The sequence below is a fragment of the Sorex fumeus genome, unplaced genomic scaffold, assembly GCF_029834395.1.
Source record: "Sorex fumeus unplaced genomic scaffold, SorFum_2.1 ptg000013l, whole genome shotgun sequence".
Taxonomy (NCBI): Eukaryota; Metazoa; Chordata; class Mammalia; order Eulipotyphla; family Soricidae; genus Sorex; species Sorex fumeus.
Window position 1 is genome coordinate 21918986 of NW_026606070.1, and position 23644 is coordinate 21942629.

Here is a 23644-nt window from a genome sequence, read left to right on the forward strand (position 1 = left end):
GGTGAACAGGTATATAATTTAGCCCATATGTTAGTATTCTAAAAAATCGGTTTTCAACAAACTCTTACCCCAAGGAAACCAAAGATCTCAAGATTGAAGATACCCTTCAAATGCAAAAATGTATTGGTTAATTCCTCACATAAAATGTCATAGGGTAGCTGCTGGGGCGGCAGCAGTGGCTGGGCCCGGTGTCTGCGGGTCGTGGGGTATGGGGGCGGCGAGTCGGAGCCCACAGCTGCGGCCGCAGCAGCGACCATGAGTGCAGGGTGGGCATCTGCTTCCTGAACGCAGGTTGTAGCACTGAGTTTTGATGACTGCTCTGTGAAAGGATGATTGCTCACAAACAAAAAAAGACAAAGAAAAAAATGTGTTTTGATAACAGACCAGCTTTCTACTGATGTTACAACTTCTGAAATGAGGCTCAAGTCTATAAATTCTAATACCATTTTTGATCCGGATTACATCAAGGAGTTGGTGAATGATATCACGGAGTTCTCCCATATGTTGCTGTATTTAATAAAAGAAGCTATTCTTTCAGATCGTTTCAAATAAGTCATTCATATAAGTCTGGATGAACTTATCCATGTTTTAAAGTCAGTAATGAATAAACACCAGAACCTCAATTCCGTTGAGCTCCAGAATACTGCGGAAATGCTTGCCACGGAAGTGAAAGCTGTGAACGCCACAGAACTTAATGAAGAAAACGAAAATGATCTCTTCAGAGGAGTTTTTTCTTCCATAGAAACCTTGGCTTTTACCTTTGGGAATATTCTTACAAACTTCCTTACGGGAAATGTAGGCAATGACTCATTACTACTACTGCACGTTTCCTGAGAAAATAAGTCTTTTGAAAATGTTTCTGTGGAATCAGTAAACTCATTCAATGAAAAAGGAAATTTTTCTCCTATAGAACTAGACAGCGTGCTGTTAAAGAACACTGACTCTATAGAGTTGTCTTTGTCATATGCTAAAACATTGTCAAAGTATATGAAGAACATAGTCTCGTAGGTTGAAAAAAAGCTTAACCTGGAGTTTGAGTCCATTAGAAATACTATCAAGTTGGCAGAGGCAACTAGGACTAACATTGGGCTACAGGAGTTTATGCCACTGCAGTCTCTACCAATGCTCCTTTGAATGACATAGAAAGTAGTCAGCAGTTACAACAAAAAAATTCAGCTCTTCAAGGCAACAAATTTGTGCAGCCTCTGCTTGGGAGGAAAAGTGAAATGGAGAAACAAAGGAAAGAATTAAAAGAACTTTGGAAACAGGAACAGTATAAAATGCTGGAAACGGAGACCGTTCTTAAGAAGGCAAAATTGTTATGCATGCAATGACAGGATGAGTATGAAAAAGCAAAATCATCCACGTTTTGTGCAGAAGAGGTTCTTTGTTCAAGTAGTGGCGGAATAGTGAAAAATCTCAACAAGTAGTTAGAGAAAAAGTGAAGGCTGGAAGAAGAGGCTCTTCAGAAAGTGGAAGAAGCAAATGAATTATACAAAATTTGTGTGACTAATGTTGAAGAATCAACAGAAGGAGCCCAAATCAGGCAGAAGGAAAGAGATCATAAAACTTAGAGCAGAAATCAACTTCATGGAAACCAAAGAAACAATCTGAAAGATCAATGAAACCAATAGCTGTTCTTCATGAAAATAAATAAGATAGATAAATGACTAGCAACACTCAAAAAGAAACAGAGAGAAAGAGGACCTGAATGAATTGAATCAGAAATAAGAATGGGGATATCACAACAGAAACCAAAGAAATCCAAAAGATCATCAGAGACTACTTTGAAAGTCTGTATGCCACGAAACAAGAGAACCTAGAAGAAATGGATAAATTTGTGGAATCCTATCATCACTCAAAGCTGAATCAAGAAGATATAGAGTACTTGAATAGACCTATCAAGGAAATTGAAACTGTAATAAAAAGTCTTCCCAAAAACAAAAGCCCAGGTCCAGATGGATTCACTATCGAATTTTTCCAAACATTTAAAGAGGACCTATTACCAATTCTTCTCAAGCTTTTCCAAGAAATTGAAAAAACAGAAACTCTCCCAAACAGTTTCTATGAAGTCCATATCTCTCTAATACCAAAAGGAAACAAAGACACCACAAGAAAAGAAATCTACATGTCAATATCCCCAGTGAACATGGATGCGAAGATTCTCAACAAAATACTAGCAAATAGAATTCAACAACTCGTCAAAAGGATCATACACCATGACCAAGTGGGATTCATCCTGGGTATGTAAGGATGGTTTAACATTCGGAAATCAATCAACATAATCCATCATATCAACAAAAGAAAAGATAAAAATCATATGATCGTATCAATAGATGTAGAGAAAGCATTTGACAAGATCCAGCACCAGTTTATGAGGAAAACCCTCACCAAAATAGGGATAGAGGGGACTTTCCTCAATATAGTTAAAGCCATCTTCCACAAGCCTATAACAAGCATTATCCTCAATAGAGAAACACTGAGAGCCTTCCCCCTAAGATCAGGGACGAGACAAGGATGCCCACTCTCTCCACTACTGTTCAATATAGTACTGGAAGTACTTGCAATAGCAATTAGGCAAGAAAAAGATATTAAGGGCATCCAGGTAGGGAAGGAAGAAATCAAGCTCTCACTATTTGCAGATGATATGATACTATACTTAGAGAACCCTAAAACCTCTACCAAGAAACTCCTAGAAACAATAGACTTGTATTGTAAAGTGGCAGGCTATAAAATCAATACCCAAAAGTTCATGGCTTTCCTATATGTGAATAGTAAAAGACAAGAAAGTAACATGAAGAAAACAATTGTGTTCACAATTGTGCCCCAGAAAATCCAGTATCTAGGAAACACCTTAAGTAAGGAAGTAAAGGACCTGTACAAAGAAAACTATAAAACGCTACTTCAGGAAATAAAAGAGGACATGAGAAAATGGAAAGAGATCCCCTGCTCATGGATGAGAATTAATATTGTAAAAATGGCAATATTTCCCAAAGCACTGTACAAATTCAACGAGATCCCTATTATGATACCCATGACATTCTTCAAGGAAATGGAGCAAACACTCCTGAAATTTATATGGAACAATAACCCCCCAAGGATAGCTAAAGCAATTCTTGGGGGAAAAATGGGAGGAATCAACCTCCCTAACTTCAAGCTCTACTACAAACCAGTAATAATTACAACAGCATGGTACTGGAACAAAGGCAGAGATATAGATGAATAGAATAGGGTTGAATATACTGACATCTCCCCCCAAGAATATGATCATCTAATCTTCAATAAGGGGGCAAGAAAAGTGAAGTGGGGCAGGGAAAGCCTCTTTAACAAATTTTCCTGGCAAAACTGGATGGCTACATGCAAAAAAGGGGGCTCAGATCTCTGCCTAATGCCATGTACAAAAGTAAGATCAAAATGGATTAAAAACCTCAACATCAGACTGGAGCCCATAACGTTAAAGATAAAGTTGGCAGAACCCTACATGACATTGAAGCTAATGGTATCTTCAAAGATGTCACACCACTGGCCAAGCAAGTGAAAACAGAGATAGACAAGTGGAACTATCTTAAACTAAGAAGCTTCTGCACCTCAAAAGAAACAGTGACCAAAATACAAAGACAGTCTACAGAATGGGAAAGAATATTCGCCAAATACACATCCAACAAGGGGTTGATATAAAGGATATACAAAGTACTGGTTGAACTCCACAAGAATAAAACACCCAACCCCATAAAAATGGGGTAAGCAAATGAACAGAAACTTTCTCAAAGAAGAAACCCGAATGGCTAAAAGGCACATGAGAAAATGCTCTACATCATTAATCATCAGGAAGATGCAGATCAAAACAACAATGAGATATCATTTCACACCACAGAGACTGGCCCACATCCAAAAGAACAAAAGCAAGCAGCACTGGCACGGATGTGGCGAGAAAGGGACCCTCCTCCACTGTGGTGGGAATGCCGGCTGTTTCAATCCTTTTGGAAAACAGTATAGACAATTCTCAAAAAATTAGAAATTGAGCTCCCATTTAACCCAGCAATACCACTCCTGGGAATATATCCCAGAGAGGCAAAAAAGTATAGTTGAATTGACATCTACACTTGTTTGTTCATTGCAGCACTCCTTACAATAGCCAGCATCTGGAAAAAACCTGAATGCCCAAGAACAGATGACTGGTTAAAGAAGCCTTGGTACATCTACACAATGGAGTACTATGTTGTTCTTAGAAAAGACGAAGTCATGAAATTTACATATAAGTAAATGGCCCATAAGTGGTACTACATGGAAAGTATAATGTTACGTAAAATGAGTCAGAAAGAGCAGGGTAGACACAGAAAGATTGCATTCACCTAGGGAACATACAGTAACAAAATAGAAGACTAACACCCAAGAGTGGCCGAGATTAGTACCAGGAATTTTGCTCCATGACTTGGAGGCCAGCCACATGTGCTACGGGAAAAGGGATGCTCAGATAGAGAAGGGAGCAACAAATAAAGGGTGTTGGGAGGATCCTCCCAGGATGGGAGAAGCATGCTGAAAATAGACTAGAGACCAAACAGGATTGCCACTCTGCCTCTTTTGCAAACCACAGCACCCAAAAGGAGAGAGAGAGAACAAAAAAGATTGCCCTGCCACAGAGGCATGGTGGGATGGGGGGATGGGGAGTGGGAGGGATAGTGGGACCCGTGGTGGTGGGAAATGGGCACTTCTGGATTGATGGGTACTTGATCATTGTATAACTGAAACCCAAGCACAAAAATTTGTCAGTCTATAACTGTACCTCATGGTGTTTTACTATTAAAAAAAAACAAACAAAAAATGTCATAATATTTGCTCACAACCTATGAATATCTCATCTATTCTATTTTTGTTTTTGTTTTTGTTTTTTTCACCATACCCAGTGGTACTCAATTCTCAGGGATCACTTCTGGCAGTCTCAGGGGACCATATGCAATGCCATGGGATTGAATCTGAGTTGGTCATATGATTTGCAAGCAACTTATACACTATTATTGCTCTGGCTTTTATTTTATTTTTTTATATTTATATATTTACACTATTTAAGCACATTTGCAAAGTTGTTCATTATATAGTTATTCACTGTATCACTGTCATCCCGTTGTTCATCGATTTGCTCGACCAGGTGCCAGTAATGGCCCCATTCATCCTAGCCCTAGATTTTAGCAGCCTCTCTTTACTCATCCTTCCCAATGGTGCTACATTGGAGGCTCTTTCAGGGTCAGGGGAATGAGACCAATCATTGTTACTGTTTTTGGCATATATAGTTTGCCACGGGGAGCTTGCCCGGCTCTGCGTGAGGAAAGGATACTCTTGGTTCTCCAGGATATCAGGTTCTCCGAGAGGGAGAACTATAAGAGGTCATGTGGTTGTGAATACAGTCTTGCGCTTCCTGGAGCTTTGTTTTATAGTCTCTGGATCTTGGCCATTGATGGGATTACACGGTGCTGAGGACAGCTGGTGGCTGTGACTACCTAGCTACTGGAAGATTGGGGGATCTAGGTGGAGGAGGTCCAGTCCTGATTCTAGCAGGCTTGGAGATGTCAGCCCCAGGTTCCACAAACCTGGGTTCCTCTGCCGGTTCCTTCATGCATGAGGCCCACATACTGTTATTATGGGCATTTAATGTTCTAAGACCTGTCCTACAGCAGTGTGACCTTCTCTCCACTATTGCCTGTATATTCCCAAACACTGACCAAGTCTTCCCCCTCAGCAGGCTCAACATTAATTTATATTGCTTGCTAGGAGGCCAGAGTTATAGCATAGTGGTAGGGCATTTGCCTTGCATATGGTCTATCTGAATTCTATTCCTCCACCTCTCTTGGAGAGTCCAGCAAGCTACCAAGAGTATTCCCCCTGTATGGCATATCCTGGCAAGCTACCTGTGACGTATTTGATATGTCAAAAACAGTAACAATAAGTCTCACAATGGAGACATTACTGGTGCCTGCTCGAGAAAATCGATGAACAACGGGAGGACAGTGGACAGTGGACAGTGCTTGTTAGGACTGAATGGCTAATGGAATTATCACAAAATCCCTCAGTAAAAAACAATTTGTGATATCTCACCATGGTGTCACTGCGTCTGAGGGTTTGCTAAGCTGTGTCTGACTAGTTGAGTCTTCTGTGTTGTTGTTATTAATTTCCTGATTTTAGGAGGCCTCTATATTACTTCCAAACTAACCTGCTGTGCTCCCACTGGGATATTAGTATTGTAGAATTTGGAGGTGTCAGGTGGTCATATAAGCAGTCATAGACTTCAGGAACTCCAAGATCTTTAGAATAGGGCTGGTGAGTTTATAAGGTAGAGTCTGTGAGTGTGATTGCCAGAGCTTCTGGAAGTACAAGGGTTGGGCCCCCCAGTTGAGTAGGCTGTCCACTCCCACTTCAAGAAGACCCTAGAGTTTTCAGTCTGAAAACCAGTGTACCTGGAATTTTCATCAGTTTGGCATCTCTGCAGAGATTAGTCATGAAGCAGTGATGGTGTGCTGTGGCATGGCTGCAGTTATGGGGTATGGGTGCAGTTTCTAGGGCTTCAGCAGGACTGGGACTCGGTCTACTCCCCTCCCAAGTGCACCCTAGAATATGGGACATATTTTAATTCATGTCTAGATTGCTTATGCTGATCACTAATAATTATTATGCTACATTACTTAGAACATATGTCAAAAAAAGTCTTTAAAATTTGTAATTGTTTAGTATAGATGCCATAAGCCTAAAATACATACTATCTATTTTCTATACCCTGTAAGAGTAAATCCAAATATACTGAAAACTCAGAAATATAGAGATAAATATATTTTGGTAGCTTATTTGTTTTCTTACATAACTGTTTCTATGCACTTAAAAGCAGTAGTTATAATTAGGCACCCGTGATGTATTCGATATGCCAAACACAGTAACAACAAAATCTCCAATGGAGACGTTACTGGGCCCGCTCGAGCAAATATTTACATATATTTACATATATACAAGTTTTTTCAAATATATATGCTTGAATGATGGAATGTGTTTTACATTGCAGAGTGTGATTTAAAGACTTTTGTTTGATGAATCATTAGATTATGTTTACTGCAAATGTTTCATCAAATAAATTGTTCTTTCTTTAATAAATAAATAAATAGATAATTGTGTGCATTATGGGGCTGCTCAGAGCTTACTCCTTACTCTGTACTCAGAGGTAACTCCTGGTGCAGGACCAGGTGCCAAGGATTGAACCCTGGTAGGCTGCATCCAAGGAAAGTAGCCTACATACTGTACCCTACATCCTTGGTCTTCTTTTTACTAAATAGTAAGGCACAAATTGCACTATTAGTTTTAAACCATTTAAACTTCAAGAAAGGCCCCTGGCTATGGTGCTAAATAGTAGCTTATTATTTTTATTCCTGAGTAGTATGGTGTTCCATTGTGAATGTATGCTAATTTGATTAAACGCATCCTCTTAAAGGAAAACTGAGTTCTTTCCATATTTTAGCCACTTTAAATAAAGTGGCTATAAAAATTAGATTTTGTATGAACATACATCTTAAAGTCCCTATGATAGTCAGGAGTGCAATTTCTATGGCATATGGTAAGCTCATATTTAGCTTTTCATTATTTAAAAATAAATATCTAAAGTCAATTTACCTAATTGTTACACCATTTGACCATCTCACCATAAATATTAATTACTGAATTTCACTACATCTTACATAGCACATTCATTGTATTGTCACTAGTGTTTTCATTTTAACTTTTTGATAGCTATATAATAAGGGTTAGCAACTGATATTAAACACCCATTGGATATGTTTGATGAAACATTTCATGTATTTATCAATTGCTAATAGTTTTCATTTAAATAGTTTATCTATTTAGTATACTCTTAAATTTTAAGTGTCTTAGTTATAGTCAAACTCCAGTCAAGGCTTTTATTTTTTTCTTGCTCTATAACTGATACTTTCATCTTCTTCCTGTGCTTTTAAATAAAGCAAAATTTAGAATTTAAAATATTTTATTAGATTTTCACAATTCGAAAAGTTGTATAAATCTTTTGTTTTTGTATCATACAAAGCAGTGCTTGAGTCAAACCAAAATTAGAAAAGCCGACGGGATGCGCACGGAGGCCCAGCTCTGGGCAACCAAGCTGAACGGCTCCTATTCCAACCAGGTACAGACTGCCCCCAAGGGCCTGGGCCCCTGTCTGCGCATGCACAGCTAGCTCCACCTCCTAGAAAGCCAGTTTTCTCCCCTGATCTGCGCGGGACGGGCACGGAGGCCCAGCTCTGGGCAACCAAGCTGAACGGCTCCTATTCCAACCAGGTACAGCCCGCCCCCAAGGGCCTGGGACCCTGTCTGCGCATGCACAGCTACCTCCATCAACGTTCCCAATTCCTCGCTCAGTGCCAGGAACTCTTTCCGGAGCCACGGCCGCGTTAGTGGCCGCGAAATATTTTCCCACTACATATGCCATAGGAACCATAAGCTACCTTCTTGATGGAAACTTCTCTAGTTTAGCTCAGTCACTAGAAACACAGTAGCCAATAACTCATAAGCCTATCTTAACTCTCACTACATATCAAGCAGAATAGTAACAGTGAATGTGAAGGACTAAACCACACTTTTCACAATGGTAAAGCAACGAAAAAGCCCACCAAACTTTCTTATTGAAGAGTCTAGCCCAGATGACACCAACAGTACTGCAGTGTTAGACAACCTCTCTGACAAGGAATTCAGGAGGGAGCTACTTAGGATGCTTAGGGAACTAAAAGAAACAATGGAAAGCAATGCCAATAGAAGACAAGAGGATTTGAAGGCAGAAATGAGGAAAATGCAATCAGAAATGTCAGACCTGAAAAATCTCGTAGGCGAATTGAAAAACTCAGTGGAAGGCCTCAGTAGCAGAGTGACAGTTGCTGAGAACAGAATCAGTGAACTCGAAGATGAAGTTCAGAGACTCTCCAGAAAAGAGCAGAAAATGGAAAAGAGACTCACAATTCAGGAACAGATGGCAAGAGAAGATCGTGATGAAGCCAAGAGGGGTAACATAAGAATTATTGGAGTCCCAGAGGGACAGGAAGAAAACCTCGATGAAGAAGAAACTGTCAAAGACATCATTGCTACAAAGTTTCCAGAGCTGAAGAAAACTTGTGACCATATTCAGGAGGCCAGAAGGGTACCAGCTAGACGAAATCCGAATAAAAATACCCCAAGACACATTCTGATCAAAATGACCAAAACCTTAGACAGAGACAAAATTCTGAAAGCAGCAAGATCGAAGAAAGAAATCTCTTACAAAGGAGCATCCTTAAAATTCACAGCTGATTTTTCTGATGAAAACCTTATGGCCCGAAAACAGTGGTGGGACATAGTGAAAAAAGTCAATGAAATAAATGCCTCCCCAAAAATACTTTACCCAGCGAGACTCTCATTCATAATAGAAGGAATAACACACAGTTTCACAGACAAACAACAGCTCAGGAACTTCATAGACTCAAAACCGTGGTTACAAGAACAACTAAATGGGCTACTTTAAGGCAAGACAGGCCCCTCAAATACACCAAATATCAACAGAACACTGGGACAAAATCCCATAACAATAATCTCTCTCAATGTCAATGGGCTAAACGCAGCAATTAAAAGACATAGAGTGGCAGGATGGATTAGAAAATTGAACCCAACATTCTGCTGCCTGCAAGAAACACATCTCAATAGTCAAAGCAAACACAGACTAAGAGTCAAAGGCTGGAAAACAATCCTACAGGCAAACAGTTCCCATAAAAAAGCTGGGGTAGCCATCCTAATATCAGACCACATCGATTTCAGAGTGAGGAAGGTCATAAGAGACAGTGAAGGTCATTTCTTATTGATCAAAGGATCATTACAACAGGAAGAACTTACAATAATAAATGTATATGCACCTAATGAGAGACCAGTAAAATACTTAAAACAACTACTCATAGATTTGGAAAAAGACATCAATAGCAACACAATACTAGTGGGAGACTTCAACACCGCTTTGTCACCTCTTGATAGATCAAGCAGACTCAAGCTTAGCAAGGACATACTTCATCTGAGGGAAACAATGGAAGAAAGGGACTTAGTAGATATATACAGGACACTTCATCCACAAAAAGCTGAATACACATTCTTCTCAAGCGTACATGGAACATTCTCCAAGATAGACCACATGCTGAGCCACAAAACATGCCTCCAAAAAATTAAGAAGATAGAGATTGTATCGACAAACTTCTCAGACAATAATGAGCTGAATTTAGAAGTAAATCACATACAAAAACAGAAAACTAAATCAAACACCTGGATATTAAACAGTGCTCTATTGAACAACGAGTGGCTTAGACAGGAAATCAAAGAGGAAATCAAAAGATTCCTAGAAACGAATGAAAATGAGAATACGAGTTACCAAAACTTATGGGACACAGCAAAAGCTGTGTTAAGAGGAAAGTTTATAGCTCTACAAGCATTCCTCAGGAAGGAGGAGCGAGCACACATAAGTAACCTAACCTCACAGCTTAAGAGCTTGGAGAAGGACCAAAAAAAGGAGCACAACCCGAACAGGAGAAAGGAAATAATAAAACTCAGAGCAGAGATTAACGAGTTGGAAACCCAAAAAACAATCCGAAAGATCAATGAAACCAAGAGCTGGTTCTTCGAGAAAATTAACAAGATTGATAAGCCTCTAGCAAAACTCACAAAGAAAGGGATAGAGAAAACACTAATAAACCAAATCAGAAATGAAAAGGGGGTCATTACAACAGAAACTACAGAAATTCAAAGGATCCTCAGGGAAAACTTTGAGAAACTGTATGCCACGGAACATAAAAACCTCGAGGAAATGGATAAATTCCTAGATTCCTACAGACTCCCAAGGCTTAACCAAGAAGACCCGGAATACCTGAACAGACCTATCAATACCAAGGAAATTGAAATGGTAATAAAAAGTCTCCCCAAGCACAAGAGTCCTGGCCCGGATGGATTCACTAGTGAATTCTTCCAAATCTTTAAAGAGGACTTACTCCCAATCCTCTGTAAGCTTTTCCACGAAATTGAAATATCAAAAACACTTCCAAAAAGTTTCTACGAAGCAAATATCACACTGATATCAAAAGCAGACAGAGGTACCACAAAGAAAGAGAATTACAGACCGATATCCCTGATGAACACAGATGCAAAGATCCTCAACAAACTACTAGCAAATAGAATCCAACTACTCATCAAAAAGATCATACACCATGACCAAGTAGGATTCATCCCAGGGATGCAAGGTTGGTTCAACATTCGGGAATCAATCAACATAATCCATCATATCAACAAAAGAAAAGATAAAAAGCATATGATTATATCAATAGATGAAGAGAAAGCATTTGACAAGATCCAGCACCCCTTTATGATGAAAACCCTAGCCAAAATGGGTATAGAGGGGACCTTCCTCAACATAATTAAAGCCATCTACCACAAGCCTACAGCAAGCATCGTCCTCAATGGGGAAAAACTGAGAGCCTTCCCTCTAAGATCAGGGACGAGACAAGGATGCCCACTCTCTCCACTGCTGTTCAATATAGTACTGGAAGTACTTGCAATAGCGATTAGGCAAGAAAAAGATATTAAGGGCATTAAGGTAGGAAAGGAAGAAATCAAGCTCTCACTATTCGCAGGTGATATGATACTATACTTAGAGAACCCAATAACCTCCACCAAAAAACTCCTAGAAACAATAGACTCGTATAGTGAAGTTGCAGGCTATAAAATCAATACCCAAAAGTCCATGGCTTTCCTATATGCAAACAGTGAGAGAGAAGAAAGCAACATGAAAAAACAATCCCGTTCACAATTGTGCCCCAGAAAATCAAGTACTTAGGAATCAGCTAAACTAAGGAAGTAAAGGACCTGTACAAAGAAAACTACAAAACGCTACTTCAGGAAATAAAAGAGGACATGAGGAAATGGAAAGATATCCCCTGCTCATGGGTCGGGAGACTTAACATTGTCAAAATGGCAATACTACCGAAAGCATTGTATAAATTCAATGCAATCCCTATAAGGATACCCATGACATTCTTCAAAGAAATGGAGCAAACACTCCTGAAATTTATATGGAACAATAAGCCCCCACGAATAGCTAAAGCAATTCTTGGGAAAAAGAAAATGGGAGGAATCAACCTCCCTAACTTCAAACTGTACTACAAAGCAGTAATAATTAAAACAGCATGATACTGGAACAAAGGCAGAACTGCAGACCAATGGAACAGGGTTGAATACACTGACATCTCCCCTCAATCATATGATCATCTAATCTTTGATAAAGGTGCAAGTAATGTGAAGTGGAGTAAGGAAAGCCTCTTTAACAAATTGTGCTGGCATCACTGGACAGCTACATACAAAAAAATGGGCTCAGAACTCTGCCTAACACCATGTACAAAAGTAAGATCATAATGGATTAAAGACCTCAAAATCAGACCAGAAACCATAAGGTACATTGAAGACAAAGTTGGCAAAACCCTCCATGACATTGAAGCTAATGGTATCTTCAAAGATGCCACGCCACTGGCCGAGCAAGTGAAAACAGAGATAGATAAATGGGACTATCTTAAACTAAGAAGCTTCTGCACCACCAAAGAAACAGTGACCAAAATACAAAGACAGTCTACAGAATGGGAAAGGATATTCGCCGAATACACATCTGACAAGGGGTTGATATCCAGGATATACAAAATACTGGTTAAACTCCACAAGAAGAAAACATCCAACCCCATCCAAAAATGGGGCAATGAAATGAACAGAAACTTTCTCAAAGAAGAAATCCGAATGGCAAAAAAGCACATGAGAAAGTGCTCTACATAATTAATCATCAGGGAGATGCAGATCAAAACCACAATGAGATACCATCTCAAACCTCAGAGACTGGCCCACATTCAAAAGAACAAAAGCAACCGATGCTGGTGCGGATGTGGCGAGAAAGGGACACTCCTTCACTGTTGGTGGGAATGTCCACTGGTTCAGCCCTTCTGGAAAACAGTATGGATGATTCTCAAAAAATTAGAAATTGAGCTCCCATTTGACCCAGCAATACCACTCCTGGGAATATATCCCAGAGAGGCAAAAATGTATAGTCGAAGTGACATCTGCACTTGTTTGTTCATTGCAGCACTCTTTACAATAGCCAGAACCTGGAAGAAACCTGAATGCCCAAGAACAGATGACTGGTTAAAGAAACTTTGGTACATCTACACAATGGAGTACTATGTAGCTGTTAGAAAAGATGAAGTCATGAAATTTACATACAAGTGGTACAACATGGAAAGTATCATGCTAAGCGAAATGAGTCAGAAAGAGAGGGATAGACATAGAAAGATTGCATTCATCTGGGGGATATAAAGTAACAAAATATGAGATTAATACCCAAGAATAGCTGAGATCAGCACCAGGAGGATTACTCTATAGCTTAGTGGCCAGTCGGGCATTCTAGAGGAAAGGGCAGCTCAGATAGAGAAGGGAACACCAAATAAAGGGTGTTTGGAGGATCCTCCCAGGAGGGGAGATGCATGTCGAAAGTGGACTATGGACTGAACATGTTTGCCACTCAATGCCTCTTTTGCAGACCACAACACCCAAAAGGAGAGAGGGAACACCGGGGATTGCCCTGCCACAGAGGCAGGGGGGAATGGGGGGATGGGGGTGGGGGGGATATTATCCATGTTGGTGGAAAATGGGCACTGGTGGAGGGATGGGTATCTGATCATTGTATAATCAAACCCAAGCACAAAAAATTGTAAATATACAACTGTACCTCATGGTGTTTCACTAATAAAAAAAAATTGAAAAAAAAACAAAAAACAAAAAAATTAGAAAAGCCATTTTACAATACACTAGCAAAAACACAACCATATTTTTAATGATAAATTTGAAAAATATGTACAATAATAAATAGTATTAATTAATTATTATGTGATGTGCACTTCTGAATGCCAATAATTGGACCATTGAGTATTGAGTACAGTATGTAAATGCCTATTATGATTGTACTTGAACAATTATAAATATAATTATGTATAAATTAGCTTAAAACCATGTTTTATGTACATATACACATGTGTATGTTTGTATGTTTACTACTACATATATCTACATATTTGTATATGTATACAAATGTGAATACATGTGAAAACATGTATTCATAGCTGTGAACAAGTTCCTTTTTTTTTATATTTATATCATATGTATATATACACCATTCTAAACAGAATAAAATGTTTCTACAAGGCTGGTAACTCAAACTATATAAAGTGTAACTACATAAAGTAAATAGATATATAGACATTACAGCAGCTATGGTGCTTCCTTTGCTCAGCCACTCGAGTTTAGTTCCTGGCATCACATATGGTCAGCAGAGCATCTCTAAGAATAATATTAAGCACATAAGAAGGAGTAAGCCCAGAGTACTCTGTGGTATTTCCTAAAAAATAACAATAATTAATTTAAAAAGTAACCAGTTATCTCAACAATTGTTAAATTAGATATATAATTTGTAGTGTTTTTAATAACTTTACTTTGATATTAATATTTATTTCAAAAGTAATTTGTAAATCATAAAGGAGTTTTTTTAAAATTGAGAAGCATATTTTTAGTCTCCTCATAAATATAATACTGAAGCTGCTGAATTGATAACACAGAGTATTTTTATAATGAATTGTAGAAACCAGAACAAAATTTTGTCAGATTCAAATGCTATTTTAATAACCAACAGATGTTTCCATTGCTATGCAACAAGAAAGTAATTTATATCCTGTATTTGGGGGCAATGAATTAATAGCTGGCAGAGCAAAGTTTATTAATACTGGAGGAGTTTACTAACCAACACGGACAAAGTGACCTACTTTTAGTAAAATCCCATTCAAGTGTGAAAATCTTCATCATAGCTTCATAATGTATAAATATCATAGTTCTAATATCAAATTGATGCTTTATAGACTTACAGTAAATGATATATATAATGAATATTTTGAAGGGAATATAACATTTAACATGTCTACTCCATCAATAGATTATGTCTACTGTAAGATGAAATTTATTATCTAGAAAAACAATTAACTTTGAGTAATGTACAGATATTTTTGTTCTATTTGGGGGTCACACCTGGCAGTATTCAAGGCTTACTTCTGTTTCTGTGTTAGATGACTCGTGTCTTGGCTCAGGGACCTTATGTGCTCCTCAGGAGGACTCGTTGACTGTGCAAGGCTAACAATTTGCTGTTGTGCTGTCTCTCCAGCCACTTTTAAATTGCATAATATCATATAAATGTGTGTCTATATATATGTGTGGGGGGTATATATACATGCGCTTGTTTCAGGCCACATACATGATAGGTATGTTTGTGTGTATATATATGTTTTTTTGTTTAGGGCCACACCCAGCAATGCTCAGGTCTTATGCCTGGCTCACCCTTAGGGCTGACTCCATGGTGCTGGAGAATTACCCAGGTCTGCCAAGTGCAAGACAAGTGTCCTACCAGCTGTTCTTCAGCCCAAATATCTCTCTATGTGTGAGATATTTTGTTGATTTTTTTGGTAATATCAGTATTTTTTCTTTTCTTTCTCCCCCCTTCCTTTGCTTTTTTAGCAGTCTCAGTATCACGCACAAGGCAAATTCTCTACCACTGATCTATATTCCTAGTAAAATTGGAACATAGTTTTGAAGATTTCATTTGATGAAATACTGATGTTAAATGTAAATTTTAAAGATTATATTGCAATGCACAGGTGCTCCATGTTTCAATCACACATTTAAAATGGTCATGCAATTTAGTATGTATGAAAATGGAGTTTGCTGCAACTTAGATGGAACAGGAGGATATCATGTTAAGTGAACTGTAGTAGTACAATTACCCAATGATCTCACTTATCTGCGGCATACAGAGGAATAATGTGAGAAGAAAATGCATGATATCCAAGAGCAGAAATCCAGACTGTCCATGACCTAGATCATAGAAATGATAGAGATGTGGAAGGAAAGAAACCATATGTGTTGAGCGAGGGGGCAGGGACAGTGGAGGAGTACATGAAGATATGAACAGAGCTAACAGCATTAGGGATCACCAGTCAACACCACTTGAGTGGGGTAGAGGTGTAGTGTATCTATTACAACAATACTGTAAGCATGGAATCCAAACTGAATAGCCCAACCCAAAGGTCTGCGGGTCAAGGAAGCAGGCTACAAGAGTGGGAGGGGACTTAGGAACACTTGTGGAAGGAAGTCAATACCAGTGGTAGAATTGGTGGTAGAACACCGTAGTCTTGAAACAACTATAAATCACTATGTAAATCAGTGTCTTAATATTTAATAGTTTTGAACCAAAAATATATAAGATAGATACCGCTTGAGTATCTTCTACTGAAATAACCAGTAGACTGAAGATTTGACAGCCTTAGAAATTGTTTTCTGAATAGCAGAGAGCTAAGAAAGTGGTGGCAATGCTAGGGTGAGGAGAAAAATTAACAACAACAAAAATTTTTAACTTCTTCAAATAAATCATCTTATAAATATTTGACCTGTTCTTAATTTATGGATAAATACATTTTATATAAAATACGAGATAAATTTATTTACATAATATGCTACAATACATTTAAATATTTAGATTAATATTCTATAAAAACAAGAATATTCATATTTAATTTTCTATAATCTAAAATATGGAAAACAAACTATTTTAATTAGAAGTGTAGTACTTTCATTAAATGTATTGCTTTTATATTAAAAATCACATTTTATCATTTTCAATTGGATTGTTGTGGACTTCCAACATTGTATTACCCTTAGACATAATCAAAACGTTTTTTTCACTGTATATTATGGGCAGTATAAAGTAATGATGATTGAATAGATAGCATATCTTATTCATTGGAGTAATAGCTATTTCAATATGTGATGCACTGAACTTAATGGATGATATAGATCAGAGAGAGTCAATGAATCTAACCAGAGAGTAATATTTCTTAGTCAGAGGGTGGCATAGCAAGTTTAAGTGTGAGCATGCATAAATTATCATCTCCAGAGAGTAATATGCTTTGGGTTTAGAGTAAATCATCAATAGCCCAGACTGAAATTTTATTTCTTGCATATTTTAGAAAAGTCATATATGTACTCTTACATGATATCTTGAGATACTACAAATTCTTCATTTACTTATGCAGAAAAATAAAACTTTCCTGTCTTTCCAGGATTCGATTTATTTTTCTAATATCCTGTTTAAAAATAGATATAGCCATTAATTGAGTCTAGCCTTTATTAAAATTATATTTTATTGAATATGAATAAATAGTATTAAAACATTTTAATTAAAATACTATCACTCTTATTAAAATATAATCTATGCATGGTCTCTGGTGGATTCTAGTGTCCCACAAGCATTGCCACATGGATTTGGTGGTCTATGAACATAAAAGTTTCAAACATTGCAAGGAGTACTATAAATTCAAAGTAAATTATCACTGTAAAGTTAATGGCAATATTGAATACATCAAATCAAATTTATTTACCAGATAACTACCACTTATTACTCTCTCTCTTGCACATCATTAATTCATACTGAATGTTTTATCAAAATGAATATACTTTTCTAGTGTTCTTGTTTATTTACAAGTGTCCTAATGTTAAATACCACTGGAACAAGGACAGAAAGAAGTGAATACACTGGTGGAGGGTTTGTTGTTGGAATATTTTCCGCATGAAACCCTTACCACTAACTGTTCTGCAAGTGTACTGTGCCTAAAATAAGATTTTAAATGAATACTGATGTGAAATGTATGACAAAAAAAACAATGCTGGAACAGTAAATCCAATGCTTTTATATAAAATAAACTATATTAACAGGTTTTAACAAAAATTATGGGCTGGGTGCCCACAAACTACCACCATCTACCTAAGTTCCCACACGGCCATGATCCAGAGACACACAAATGAATCTCAGACCCGATCAACTTGTTGCAGAGATGGCTCTGCAATAGGCCATTTTCTCTAGGACACTCCAGATGGAGGCAGGTGTCATCCCTTCGCCTGTCCCCTAGGAATCCCAGCAGCCTCCATCTTCTAGAAGTCAGTGAAAAGCTCCAGGCACAGGTGGCAGTGGCAGCAAATGCCAGGCCTCATGGGATGGGAAGGAGTTGGCCCTTCTCCTTCCCCTCACCCCAATGGGACTCTGAGATGACACCCACATATAGCCACCGTCTACTTAAGCTTCCACATGGCCATGATCCAGAGACACACAAACGAACCTGAGCAACTTGCTGCAGCAATCTCTCCAGACTCTAAATATTAAAATTTTAGAATTCGTAGAACGTGTGGCCACTCTCCTGGCTGTGCAACATTATATTGTGTCAATGACAAGGAATACAAAACACATTGTCTAGAATTGCCTTTTCTGCAGGTATGAGTGGCGGTGGGACTGGGCTCGAAATCTTGACGGTAACCAAAGTAGAGAGAGTATTGTGCAAATTGTCTGCCACATAGGCAGGGGTAGGTGTGGAATTGGGACGGGGGTGGTGGGGCATACTGGGGATTTTGATGGTGGAAAACATACACTGGTGAAGGGATGATCGTAGGATCAAAGCTCAAACATGAAAGCTCTGTTACTGTATCTCATGGTGAATCAATAAAAAAGGGGTAAAAAAAAGTCATTCCTTCTTTCAGCACACATCTCCCATCCCAACCGATCCCTCCAACCATAATTTTCTTAGTGATCACTTCTCTATTCCAAGTGTATTTCACTGTGATTTAATACATTTAAAAATTTTTTAAAAAAAATAGTCATTCCTAAATGCAGCATCTAGCCCTAATTGGAATTGGTTTGGGCCAGAACAAAGCAGAGTTGGAAAGGTGATAGGTCAGTAATGCTAAACTTTATGTGATTAGACCATCCTCTTAAACTGAGACCCTCTATAAAATATGTGTGTATTTGGCAATAAACTGAGTGGCCATCACTTCTCTCCCGGAATGGTTTCTCCACTTACCCATCATTCTTTGTGTCAGGGCACATTGGGGAAAAACTGTTCGCCAACAATATATACAAACATATGATATAAAATTTGAAAGATTTCATAATTTTGTTGACATTTGTTTTTGTGTCTGTTAATTTGTGGCCACATTGGCAGATTCAGTGTATGTACATGTATATCATATAGAATATATATTCATATACGTATATATGCATATGCATGTATAAAATATATATGTATACACACATAAAATTATAATGCATATCTCCAATATTACATAAAAGTATTTTTAAAACCAGATATGTTTCTATAATCGTGTATAAAGTACATTATAAACTTTATACTATAGCAAATTACACTTCTTAAAAATTTTTTAATTTCATTTTAAACCTGTTAAAATAGTTTATTTTATGAAAGCATTGGATTCACTATTCAAGCATTAGTATATGTATATGTATACATATGTATCACATATTTATTTATGTGATAGTGGTAGATGTCTCCTTTCATGCATTGAAGAGTTGAAACTAAGCTGGAAAAAAAATGTTTAGATATATTCATTTCCTTCTTGTTTGTTTTCCAGGAGCCACTCTTGGCAATGATTGTATCTATTGTGCAGTACTCTCATGCCTCAGCGCTTAAGGGCAGCAAAAAGCACACCTAATCATATTCAGGACTGACACAGTGCCAGTTGTTGAACCTGAATCTAATGTAAGCTACAGAAGTGCTCCTAAACTTAAGTATTTTAGCAGCTTCTGCTTGTTTTATAAAGCAATACTCTGTTAGATATTTCATGATATTATTTTGTTTAATTATTTCTAATTTTAAGAGTCAAGGTAGGCAGTGAGTTTTTTTTGTGCCTGAGAATATATCTTAAAGTCATGTACTAATGAGACTTACTGAGTTGAATATACAGACATTTTCTCTTTTCCTTTTCAAGATAATGAATATAAGGCACATGTTGATACTTTAAAGTGAGTTTATAGCACAGAGTGCATTTTTTTAAGCAAGTTTGAAATGAAGTAGGTACTGGAGGGAAAGTTTTTTTCCAATTCTGAAATAGTTAATTCTGTCTTAATAGGTCTTGTACGTAAAACATACGTATAATGAGTTATTTTGATGCTAAAATATATCATGCATATGTACGGTTGAGTACTGCTTAACTATAAAATTGTAAAAAATATATAGACTATATAGACCAAAATTTAGCACAGGGGCTAAAGATCTTGCCTTTCAGGCTGCTGACTCCAGGCTAGTCCATGGTGCTACATATGGTCCCCCCTAGTATTGCAAGGAGTAATCTCTAAGCACAGAACTGGTTGTAAGTTCTGCGGACTGCAAGGTGTGGCCCTAAATTAACAATCAAAAAAGCAACAGCCAAAAAAAATACTATGGAACATATCAGTTTGAAAAATTATGAATGAGCTGAGACACTGATCGTTACAGTGAAATAACTCAGAGAACTCAAAACTGAAATAGCATAATTTCAATTTTGTAAGGAAGAGTAAAAGAATAGCATATGAACAAATAAAATATCTATAATCTTAAATTATACAAAAAATATTGATTACTTGAAGGAAAGGGGTAGACAGTGAATAACTAAGGTGAAAGGGGTTAATTGGATGGTGAAGGAAGGAGACTAGACCTATTACAGCAAATATGAGTAAATATATAGGGATGATAATTTATAATGTTGAACACCTAAAATCTATATGATGTTATACAACATTTTATCTCAGTTCATAAAAATAACAAAATACAAAGATGAATCCTTTTAATCTAATGGAATTAATAACTATACAATTTTAAATAAGAGCATATTAAACAAATTTATTCATGTACTCAAAATATTGTTGCTCTTTTGGGTCTAATTAGCATAGAAAGCATTCATATATAGTTCATTGTCCCATTTGAGTGCAAGTAATTGTGTATGTTTAAGTGAAAATGAAGTTCACAATTTTATCAATTAGGCAAAATTTTTATATCTTGGCAATTATCAATATTTTAAAGCTATTTGTTCACAATATTATTTTCCAAGACACAATTACACACAGTTCTGATCCCTGAGAGGCAATTTTGATTGCAATTATAAAGATGAGGCAATTTGAATGGCTGTGGAAACAAGCACTTAATGGATTTTTTGGGAATTCAAAAACATACTAAGTACGTTATGCAAATAATTTCATTTAATTACTTCAAAATTTCCGCAATTAACTATACACATTACAGATGAAGAAATACAAAAGCAGTAATTGTCAACTGTTGGAAATGAAAAGGTAGTACCAGTACCATGGGTAGGATGCATGCATTGAACGTGTCCAACTCGGGTTCAATTCTCTGGGTCCCTGGATCCCTGAACACAGAACCAGGAGTAAGCCCTGAGGGTTGACAGGTATTGTGCAAACACAAAACCAAAAAAAAAGTGTCAAACTTTATTTATCTGCATTGTTATGGAGTTAATATATAAGTACCATCCTAATGATCAAAATTCATAAGATATATATATGCATATATATACACTTCATAAATTTTGACCAAATTCATGAAATATATATATATACTTCATAAATCTTGACCAAAATTCATGAAATATATATATATACTTCATAAATCTACCAAAATTCATGAGGTATATATATATATATGTGCATATATATATATATATACCTCATGAATTTTGGTCATTAGGATATATGTATGTATGTGTCTAAGTATACATATATGTATGACATCAGTATTAGGAAATAGTTCCTTGGTAAAGAAAATTTAGTAAAATTACAGTTTTCTTAATTTTACAGGTGCCTTACTGTAAATACTATCTAACAAAGTAAGGGAGGAGTAGTGAGAGCAAGAGAATGTTGAAGTGAAAGTGTCATGGAGACCAGGGGTGACACGGGCATTTTGGCAGGTGTGTGTGAAAGTTAGACCACAAACTTGAACACAATTGTAACATACTACCTACATTATATGAAAATAAATAAATTTGACATAATGGGGAGGGGGACAAAAGACAAAGAATATAAGAAAATGTTTAAAGTTCATGTTTTAAGGCTAATGAAAATTATATGAGTGTCTTAGAGAACTGCTTTCCTTATGTTACCTAGTTGAAATAAAATTATCCTGGCAATAAGTCTGTGTTCATTTACTTGAGTTACTCTAGCTGGTGGCTCCTGGCAAGATTATTGGTAGCATGACATTGGTATTCAGCAGTTAAAAAAAGAAAAAATCTTAAGAAATAGCAGAATATGCATTTGCTTTATTGTCATTCACTACATGTCAAATTATAATTTCCTTTTTCAAAATAATTGCTTCCTGAGGGATGAGTTCCTCCTAGAGAATGAGAGATGTATAGTATAGGAAGAATTCTGATGTTTCCTAATGTGAACAATTATTTCAACCTATGCTACTTGAACCAAGCTTTTCTCTTTGTTTATTCGTTTGAGTTATTTTTTTAAAATTTGTTGTTGTTGTTTGTTTTGGGGATGCATGTATAGGTGCTCAGGGTTTACTTCTGACTCTGCAATGAGGGACCACACCTGTGCAACTGACGTGTTATGGGGACCACATGGGGTGCTGGGAATAGAGCCTGGGTTAGACATGTGCAAGACAGGTGCCTTACTTGCTACCCTATCTTTCTGAGGTGGACACGACCCTTGAGTATTATAAAGAAAAAATACTTTAATTTTGATTTTAAGGGAGAAAATTGTACTGGGACTTTAAAAATATTATTGGATTAAATTTGGAAACGCTAAAGTAGCACTGGGTTACAGAAGTTGTATCTGTTCAAGGACTCAGAACCGAAAAGTATCTTGGCTCATTCTAAAGGAATGATGCTCTGGGGGGGAAAGAATTCTAATAAAAATGGAAATGATGACCTACTACATTTCTGTAATTCTTCAGGCTACTGATCATTCTGCCATTGTATGCACCATCACTTTGCCATTTATCATTGGATGGTAGGCAGGAGAACATTTTCTAGCAGACTAACAACTAGATATTGAGAAAGTTCTAATGCTTATTTGCAAATCTCCCATCTAAACTGCAAAGGACACTGCATTTATCCATAAGGCAAGCATACAAGCAATATCCTATGGGATGCTTTTATTTCTCTAAAATGTAAATGCATTATATACTGGAATCAAAAACAAGTAAAATTTAACTTCCCTTTCTTTAAAATTAAGAGAAAATTGATGTGATTAGAATACTCCTAATTGACTTGATAGTTCTTTGCTACTCATAAAAAATTAATGTAATAATAAATTTCAGCTACTGTAAGAGAGAATGTTAAAATAGCTTTTTGAAATTACATAACAATATTCTAGATGTGTGGGTTTTAGATATTCAAATACAGTGAAATTTTAGAATTTGGTTCCTTACTATGTAATTAGGAGGAAATTTCTAATAAAAGCTGTTAAAATCTCTAAATTATAATTGATTTTTATTTGTCACAATATCAAAGTTTGTGCTAAAAATATACTATTTAGTTGAATAAAATTTATGTGAATGTATAAGGCACATTTTATGACAGCGACTATAGTGTTGAAAGAAATGTTATCTCTTAATATTTTTTACGCTTTTTTTTAACTTTTCTGATCTTAATGAGAGAAAGCAGTGTCACTCAAACTTATAATCAA

The 23644-nt window shown here is 36.8% G+C and overlaps 1 pseudogene; it reads left to right on the forward strand.

Moving 5' to 3' along the window:
- The first annotated feature begins 329 nt into the window (after positions 1-329).
- On the forward strand, positions 330-19674 carry LOC130020596 (rho GTPase-activating protein 29-like; annotated as a pseudogene).
- The last annotated feature ends 3970 nt before the right edge of the window (positions 19675-23644 follow it).